Source organism: Schistocerca gregaria, unplaced genomic scaffold, assembly GCF_023897955.1.
Source record: "Schistocerca gregaria isolate iqSchGreg1 unplaced genomic scaffold, iqSchGreg1.2 ptg000817l, whole genome shotgun sequence".
NCBI classification, from domain to species: domain Eukaryota; kingdom Metazoa; phylum Arthropoda; class Insecta; order Orthoptera; family Acrididae; genus Schistocerca; species Schistocerca gregaria.
Genome location: NW_026062184.1, coordinates 47501 through 55000, shown reverse-complemented (window position 1 = coordinate 55000; position 7500 = coordinate 47501). Strand labels below are relative to the sequence as shown.

General features: G+C 54.9%; 3 non-coding genes across 3 annotated transcripts in view; all 3 read left to right on the top strand.

The window, feature by feature from the left end:
• Nucleotides 1-3316: 3316 nt before the first annotated feature.
• LOC126322502 (small subunit ribosomal RNA) lies at nucleotides 3317-5209 on the top strand. The gene has a single exon (XR_007559060.1). It is a non-coding gene; the product is annotated as a small subunit ribosomal RNA (ribosomal RNA).
• Nucleotides 5210-5577: 368 nt separating this feature from the next.
• On the top strand, nucleotides 5578-5732 carry LOC126322521 (5.8S ribosomal RNA). Its single transcript, XR_007559075.1, has one exon. It is a non-coding gene; the product is annotated as a 5.8S ribosomal RNA (ribosomal RNA).
• A 188-nt stretch (nucleotides 5733-5920) lies between these two features.
• LOC126322512 (large subunit ribosomal RNA) overlaps nucleotides 5921-7500 on the top strand; it is a 4222-nt gene continuing 2642 nt past the window's right edge. The window contains exon 1 of the ribosomal RNA XR_007559070.1: nucleotides 5921-7500. This exon is cut by the window's right edge and continues 2642 nt beyond it. This is a non-coding gene — a ribosomal RNA (large subunit ribosomal RNA).

The window sequence follows — 7500 nt, the reverse complement described above, 5'->3', positions numbered from 1 at the left end:
TCTCGGCCTGCAACGGAGACACACAATACGTAAACATCTGGAATGCGACAATGTCGAGTGCACCCTCTCTGCCACATTGCACCGTCGACACTATGATAACCAGACCAGTAGGTCCACCTATAAAAGCACAATACCACACTCCTCCGACAACTACCATTGCTCAGATAAACCAACACCACCAACACACATCCTACACAGAGGGGCACCAAATATCACCACCCGCCCTCGTGTTATACCACATGAAAAATTGCAGAAGTGAGAGACACAGACCCGCCAGCCTCTTGCTACAAGCATCGAACCGACGTGACGTATCTGACGGTGACTCAGGCATCCGCGTACTGCCACCACTATCCACCCCCCCCCCTCTCTGCCCCCTTCCCACACAATACCAAATTTAACCAACTTTATCGCTTAACCTAACTGTGGTTTTACCAGATTATCGCTTAACCTAACTGTGGCTGTACCAGATTATCGCTTAACCTAACTGTGGCTGTACCAGATTATCGCATAACCTAACTGTGGCTGTACCAGATTATCGCTTAACCTAACTGTGGCTGTACCAGATTATCGCTTAACCTAACTGTGGCTGTACCAGATTATCGCTTAACCTAACTGTGGCTGTACCAGATTATCGCTTAACCTAACTGTGGCTGTACCAGATTATCGCTTAACCTAACTGTGGTTGTACCAGATTATCCCTTAACCTAACTCAATTTGTCCCTTAACCTAACTCAATTTGTCCCTTAACCTAACTCAATTTGTCCCTTAACCTAACTCAATTTGTCCCTTAACCTAACTCAATTTGTCCCTTAACCTAACTCAATTTGTCCCTTAACCTAACTCAATTTGTCCCTTAACCTAACTCAATTTGTCCCTTAACCTAACTCAATTTGTCCCTTAACCTAACTCAATTTGTCCCTTAACCTAACTCAATTTGTCCCTTAACCTAACTCAATTTGTCCCTTAACCTAACTCAATTTGTCCCTTAACCTAACCCACGTTGTCCCTTAACCTAACTCAATTTGTCCCTTAACCTAACTCAATTTGTCCCTTAACCTAACTCAATTTGTCCCTTAACCTAACTCAATTTGTCCCTTAACCTAACTCAATTTGTCCCTTAACCTAACTCAATTTGTCCCTTAACCTAACTCAATTTGTCCCTTAACCTAACTCAATTTGTCCCTTAACCTAACCCACGTTGTCCCTTAACCTAACCCACGTTGTCCCTTAACCTAACCCACGTTGTCCCTTAACCTAACCCACGTTGTCCCTTAACCTAACCCACGTTGTCCCTTAACCTAACCCACGTTGTCCCTTAACCTAACCCACGTTGTCCCTTAACCTAACCCACGTTGTCCCTTAACCTAACCCACGTTGTCCCTTAACCTAACCCACGTTGTCCCTTAACCTAACCCACGTTGTCCCTTAACCTAACCCACGTTGTCCCTTAACCTAACCCACGTTGTCCCTTAACCTAACCCACGTTGTCCCTTAACCTAACCCACGTTGTCCCTTTGCCTAACATAGTTCACTGCTCGGAATCTCTGGTGTCGTTGTTATCCTCATGTAGATGTCTTGCGAGTGTTGCTTACTTTCCACATATTCCCGCTATCCACTGTCAATTGTACTGCAATAGGACTATATCGCCCCCCCCCCCCTCTGCCCCTCTCTTTGTGTCTCCGTCCTCTCAAGCTGGTCGGTCTGGCGTTTGAGTGTTAAATGAGCCTCGCAGCTGTTCAGTTGCGTTCAGATGTCGACGCCCTCAGTGTACGTCGTGGTATGGTCTGTGTCCATTGTCCGCTGATGTCGTACGCGTAACCCACACGCTGTACCGATCATCGGTAGTTACGTACAGAGTGAAGTAGTGTGATACGTGTGACCGTACGCTGGCTGTGCCCAACGGTGTCGAATCTCAATTTCCATATGTTGTGCTCGATGCTACTTGTCTCGTCTCCCAATAACAGCTAGGTTGCACTGTGGTACGCCGTAGAGGCGTGTGGGAGGAACGTACGAACGCATTGTATGTCACCCTGGGTCGCTGGGGGTGGTGGTGCGGTGAGTCAGGTCAGGTCAGCGTGAGCCGTGTGATGTAGTGACGCGTGTATTCCGACTTTGTCGTATTGCCTCACACAAAGTGCTACCCTGGTGGACCGCGTTCCATATCTGGGACATGCCGCAGATGCCGGTTGACAGTGGATCGCGGAAGGGACATCGCATACGTGCGCGGGCCACCTTCCACGTGTTCTCTTCTGCACATGTCGCAGTGTGTATGTGGTCTGATGTAGCGTGTCGTGACACATGACATCCTGGCATGCAAGAATTGTTGAATTCGCAAATGTAGGTGGACATCTACGTTTACTGCCCAAGATACGCAAATGAACTGGAAATCCGTTGTTGAGCGGTTGTTCACGCTGGAGGTGAATCTGTGATGGCGACGATCGGTACAGCTATTAACCGGTTGTTTCAGCGGTACCCGCCACATCCACACACGTGACTAGGCCCATGTGGGTATGAAGCGATACGCGGCGGTGGCTTGGTGGGACTGTTCCCGGCCGGTGAAGGAGGGCCGCCCGGCGTGTTGGCCGCGCGCTGCGTGGGCGCACGCGCAACAGGCGGCTGGTGGGGGGCGCCGAGTGGCAGGAGCGCCAGCCGACGGGCTCGGCAGGCGGCGCAGCTACGCTGCGGCGCACCCTGCACGCGGCGCCTGGCGGCCAAAGTTGGTTCAGCCGAGCCCGGTGCGAAGCGCGGTGGACATCTGCAGTGTGCTGGTCTGATTGAGGACTGTGTGCGTTGAGGATGCGCCGCCGCCTGGCACTCGGCGCCGCGACGCCGTCTGCTGCTCGGTCGCCCCAGCGGTTCTCGCAGGTGGTTTGTATCGCAGTTGTGCGGACGTGTTGGCGCGTGCGCTGTGCTGGGAGAGTTCGCTTCTGCACCCAAGTGGGGCTTTGCCCTTGTGTGGCGCTGGCGTTGGAGCTGCCGGTCACCATAGGTGGCGCGTGTTGTCTCCCGCCGGCAATGCCACGACAGCACGCTCCCGGGCCTCTGTCGGCAGCGGCAAGCTCAGTTGGGAGCAAGGGTGTTCGCACTAAAACCGTCTACTCGCCTAACTCCGGGCGATTGCGCCTCTCTCGAAACCGACCAAGTACCTAGGACGGCGCTGCGCGCCGCCGGGACCTGAGAGGGTTTCGAGGTGTATCGTGCAGGGGAGCTCGGCCTCCTCCTGTTTGCAGAATAATTGAGCGGACGCTTGCGTGTTCGCGCGGGCCCCCGGGACACACTCCCGGGCGGCCGGCTGCTCAGCTCTAGTTGACGCAGCTCCCTGGTTGATCCTGCCAGTAGTCATATGCTTGTCTCAAAGATTAAGCCATGCATGTCTCAGTACAAGCCGCATTAAGGTGAAACCGCGAATGGCTCATTAAATCAGTTATGGTTCCTTAGATCGTACCCACGTTACTTGGATAACTGTGGTAATTCTAGAGCTAATACATGCAAACAGAGTCCCGACCAGAGATGGAAGGGACGCTTTTATTAGATCAAAACCAATCGGATTGGCTTGTCTGGTCCGTTTGCCTTGGTGACTCTGAATAACTTTGGGCTGATCGCACGGTCCTCGTACCGGCGACGCATCTTTCAAATGTCTGCCTTATCAACCGTCGATGGTAGGTTCTGCGCCTACCATGGTTGTAACGGGTAACGGGGAATCAGGGTTCGATTCCGGAGAGGGAGCCTGAGAAACGGCTACCACATCCAAGGAAGGCAGCAGGCGCGCAAATTACCCACTCCCGGCACGGGGAGGTAGTGACGAAAAATAACGATACGGGACTCATCCGAGGCCCCGTAATCGGAATGAGTACACTTTAAATCCTTTAACGAGTATCTATTGGAGGGCAAGTCTGGTGCCAGCAGCCGCGGTAATTCCAGCTCCAATAGCGTATATTAAAGTTGTTGCGGTTAAAAAGCTCGTAGTTGGATTTGTGTCCCACGCTGTTGGTTCACCGCCCGTCGGTGTTTAACTGGCATGTATCGTGGGACGTCCTGCCGGTGGGGCGAGCCGAAGGGGTGCTTTCGCGTCCCGAGGCGGACCCCGTTTAAATCCTACCAGGGTGCTCTTTGTTGAGTGTCTCGGTGGGCCGGCACGTTTACTTTGAACAAATTAGAGTGCTTAAAGCAGGCAAGCCCGCCTGAATACTGTGTGCATGGAATAATGGAATAGGACCTCGGTTCTATTTTGTTGGTTTTCGGAACCCGAGGTAATGATTAATAGGGACAGGCGGGGGCATTCGTATTGCGACGTTAGAGGTGAAATTCTTGGATCGTCGCAAGACGAACAGAAGCGAAAGCATTTGCCAAGTATGTTTTCATTAATCAAGAACGAAAGTTAGAGGTTCGAAGGCGATCAGATACCGCCCTAGTTCTAACCATAAACGATGCCAGCCAGCGATCCGCCGCAGTTCCTCCGATGACTCGGCGGGCAGCCTCCGGGAAACCAAAGCTTTTGGGTTCCGGGGGAAGTATGGTTGCAAAGCTGAAACTTAAAGGAATTGACGGAAGGGCACCACCAGGAGTGGAGCCTGCGGCTTAATTTGACTCAACACGGGAAACCTCACCAGGCCCGGACACCGGAAGGATTGACAGATTGATAGCTCTTTCTTGATTCGGTGGGTGGTGGTGCATGGCCGTTCTTAGTTGGTGGAGCGATTTGTCTGGTTAATTCCGATAACGAACGAGACTCTAGCCTGCTAACTAGTCGCGTGACATCCTTCGTGCTGTCAGCGATTACTTTTCTTCTTAGAGGGACAGGCGGCTTCTAGCCGCACGAGATTGAGCAATAACAGGTCTGTGATGCCCTTAGATGTTCTGGGCCGCACGCGCGCTACACTGAAGGAATCAGCGTGTCTTCCTAGGCCGAAAGGTCGGGGTAACCCGCTGAACCTCCTTCGTGCTAGGGATTGGGGCTTGCAATTGTTCCCCATGAACGAGGAATTCCCAGTAAGCGCGAGTCATAAGCTCGCGTTGATTACGTCCCTGCCCTTTGTACACACCGCCCGTCGCTACTACCGATTGAATGATTTAGTGAGGTCTTCGGACTGGTACGCGGCATCGACTCTGTCGTTGCCGATGCTACCGGAAAGATGACCAAACTTGATCATTTAGAGGAAGTAAAAGTCGTAACAAGGTTTCCGTAGGTGAACCTGCGGAAGGATCATTACCGACTAGACTGCATGTCTTTCGATGTGCGTGTCGTGTCGTGTCGCGCAACACGCTACCTGTACGGCAGTGGCCGTGCGCCGCGTGCGGAACCACGCGTGCCTCTCAAAACTAGCGGAAGTGTTGTTGTTGTGTGGTACGAGCGCTGAAGCTCTGGAGCGGCTGGCCTGCGGTACCTGGCGCCTGGCGCCGGTTTTGAATGACGTTCGCCCGAGTGCCTGTCCGCTCCGGTGTGGAGCCGTACGACGCCCATCGGCTGTGAGGCCGTTGGACACAAAAAAAAATAGTGGAACAGGGGCCGTCAGACGCCTCAGTCCCGCAAATGCTACTGTCTTGAAAGAGACAGTGGGAGACTGAAAAGGAAAAGATCACCCAGGACGGTGGATCACTCGGCTCGTGGGTCGATGAAGAACGCAGCAAATTGCGCGTCGACATGTGAACTGCAGGACACATGAACATCGACGTTTCGAACGCACATTGCGGTCCATGGATTCCGTTCCCGGGCCACGTCTGGCTGAGGGTCGGCTACGTATACTGAAGCGCGCGGCGTTTGTCCCGCTTCGGAGACGTGGGAGTGTCGTGGTCGCCTGTGTGGCCGGCCGCGTCTCCTTAAACGTGCGATGCGCGCCCGTCGCCTGGCGGTTCGCATACCGGTACTTTCTCGGTAGCGTGCACAGCCGGCTGGCGGTGTGGCGTGCGACACCTCGTACAACGACCTCAGAGCAGGCGAGACTACCCGCTGAATTTAAGCATATTACTAAGCGGAGGAAAAGAAACTAACAAGGATTCCCCCAGTAGCGGCGAGCGAACAGGGAAGAGTCCAGCACCGAACCCCGCAGGCTGCCGCCTGTCGTGGCATGTGGTGTTTGGGAGGGTCCACTACCCCGACGCCTCGCGCCGAGCCCAAGTCCAACTTGAATGAGGCCACGGCCCGTAGAGGGTGCCAGGCCCGTAGCGGCCGGTGCGAGCGTCGGCGGGACCTCTCCTTCGAGTCGGGTTGCTTGAGAGTGCAGCTCCAAGTGGGTGGTAAACTCCATCTGAGACTAAATATGACCACGAGACCGATAGCGAACAAGTACCGTGAGGGAAAGTTGAAAAGAACTTTGAAGAGAGAGTTCAAAAGTACGTGAAACCGTTCTGGGGTAAACGTGAGAAGTCCGAAAGGTCGAACGGGTGAGATTCACGCCCATCCGGCCACTGGCCCCCGCCCTCGGCAGATGGGGCCGGCCGCCCGCGCGGAGCAATCCGCGGCGGGGTCGTGTCCGGTTGCCTTTCCACTCGCCGCGGGGTGGGGCCGTTCCGGTGTGCGGTGGGCCGCACTTCTCCCCTAGTAGGACGTCGCGACCCGCTGGGTGCCGGCCTACGGCCCGGGTGCGCAGCCTGTCCTTCCGCGGGCCTCGGTTCGCGTCTGTTGGGCAGAGCCCCGGTGTCCTGGCTGGCTGCTCGGCGGTATATCTGGAGGAGTCGATTCGCCCCTTTGGGCGCTCGGGCTCCCGGCAAGCGCGCGCGGTTCTTCCCGGATGACGGACCTACCTGGCCCGGCCCCGGACCCGCGCCGCTGTTGGCTCGGGATGCTCTCGGGCGGAATAATCGCTCCCGTCAGCGGCGCTTCAGCTTTGGACAATTTCACGACCCGTCTTGAAACACGGACCAAGGAGTCTAACATGTGCGCGAGTCATTGGGCTGTACGAAACCTAAAGGCGTAATGAAAGTGAAGGTCTCGCCTTGCGCGGGCCGAGGGAGGATGGGGCTTCCCCGCCCTTCACGGGGCGGCGGCCTCCGCACTCCCGGGGCGTCTCGTCCTCATTGCGAGGTGAGGCGCACCTAGAGCGTACACGTTGGGACCCGAAAGATGGTGAACTATGCCTGGCCAGGACGAAGTCAGGGGAAACCCTGATGGAGGTCCGTAGCGATTCTGACGTGCAAATCGATCGTCGGAGCTGGGTATAGGGGCGAAAGACTAATCGAACCATCTAGTAGCTGGTTCCCTCCGAAGTTTCCCTCAGGATAGCTGGTGCTCGTACGAGTCTCATCCGGTAAAGCGAATGATTAGAGGCCTTGGGGCCGAGACGACCTCAACCTATTCTCAAACTTTAAATGGGTGAGATCTCCGGCTTGCTTGATATGCTGAAGCCGCGAGCAAACGACTCGGATCGGAGTGCCAAGTGGGCCACTTTTGGTAAGCAGAACTGGCGCTGTGGGATGAACCAAACGCCGAGTTAAGGCGCCCGAATCGACGCTCATGGGAAACCATGAAAGGCGTTGGTTGCTTAAGACAGCAGGACGGTGGCC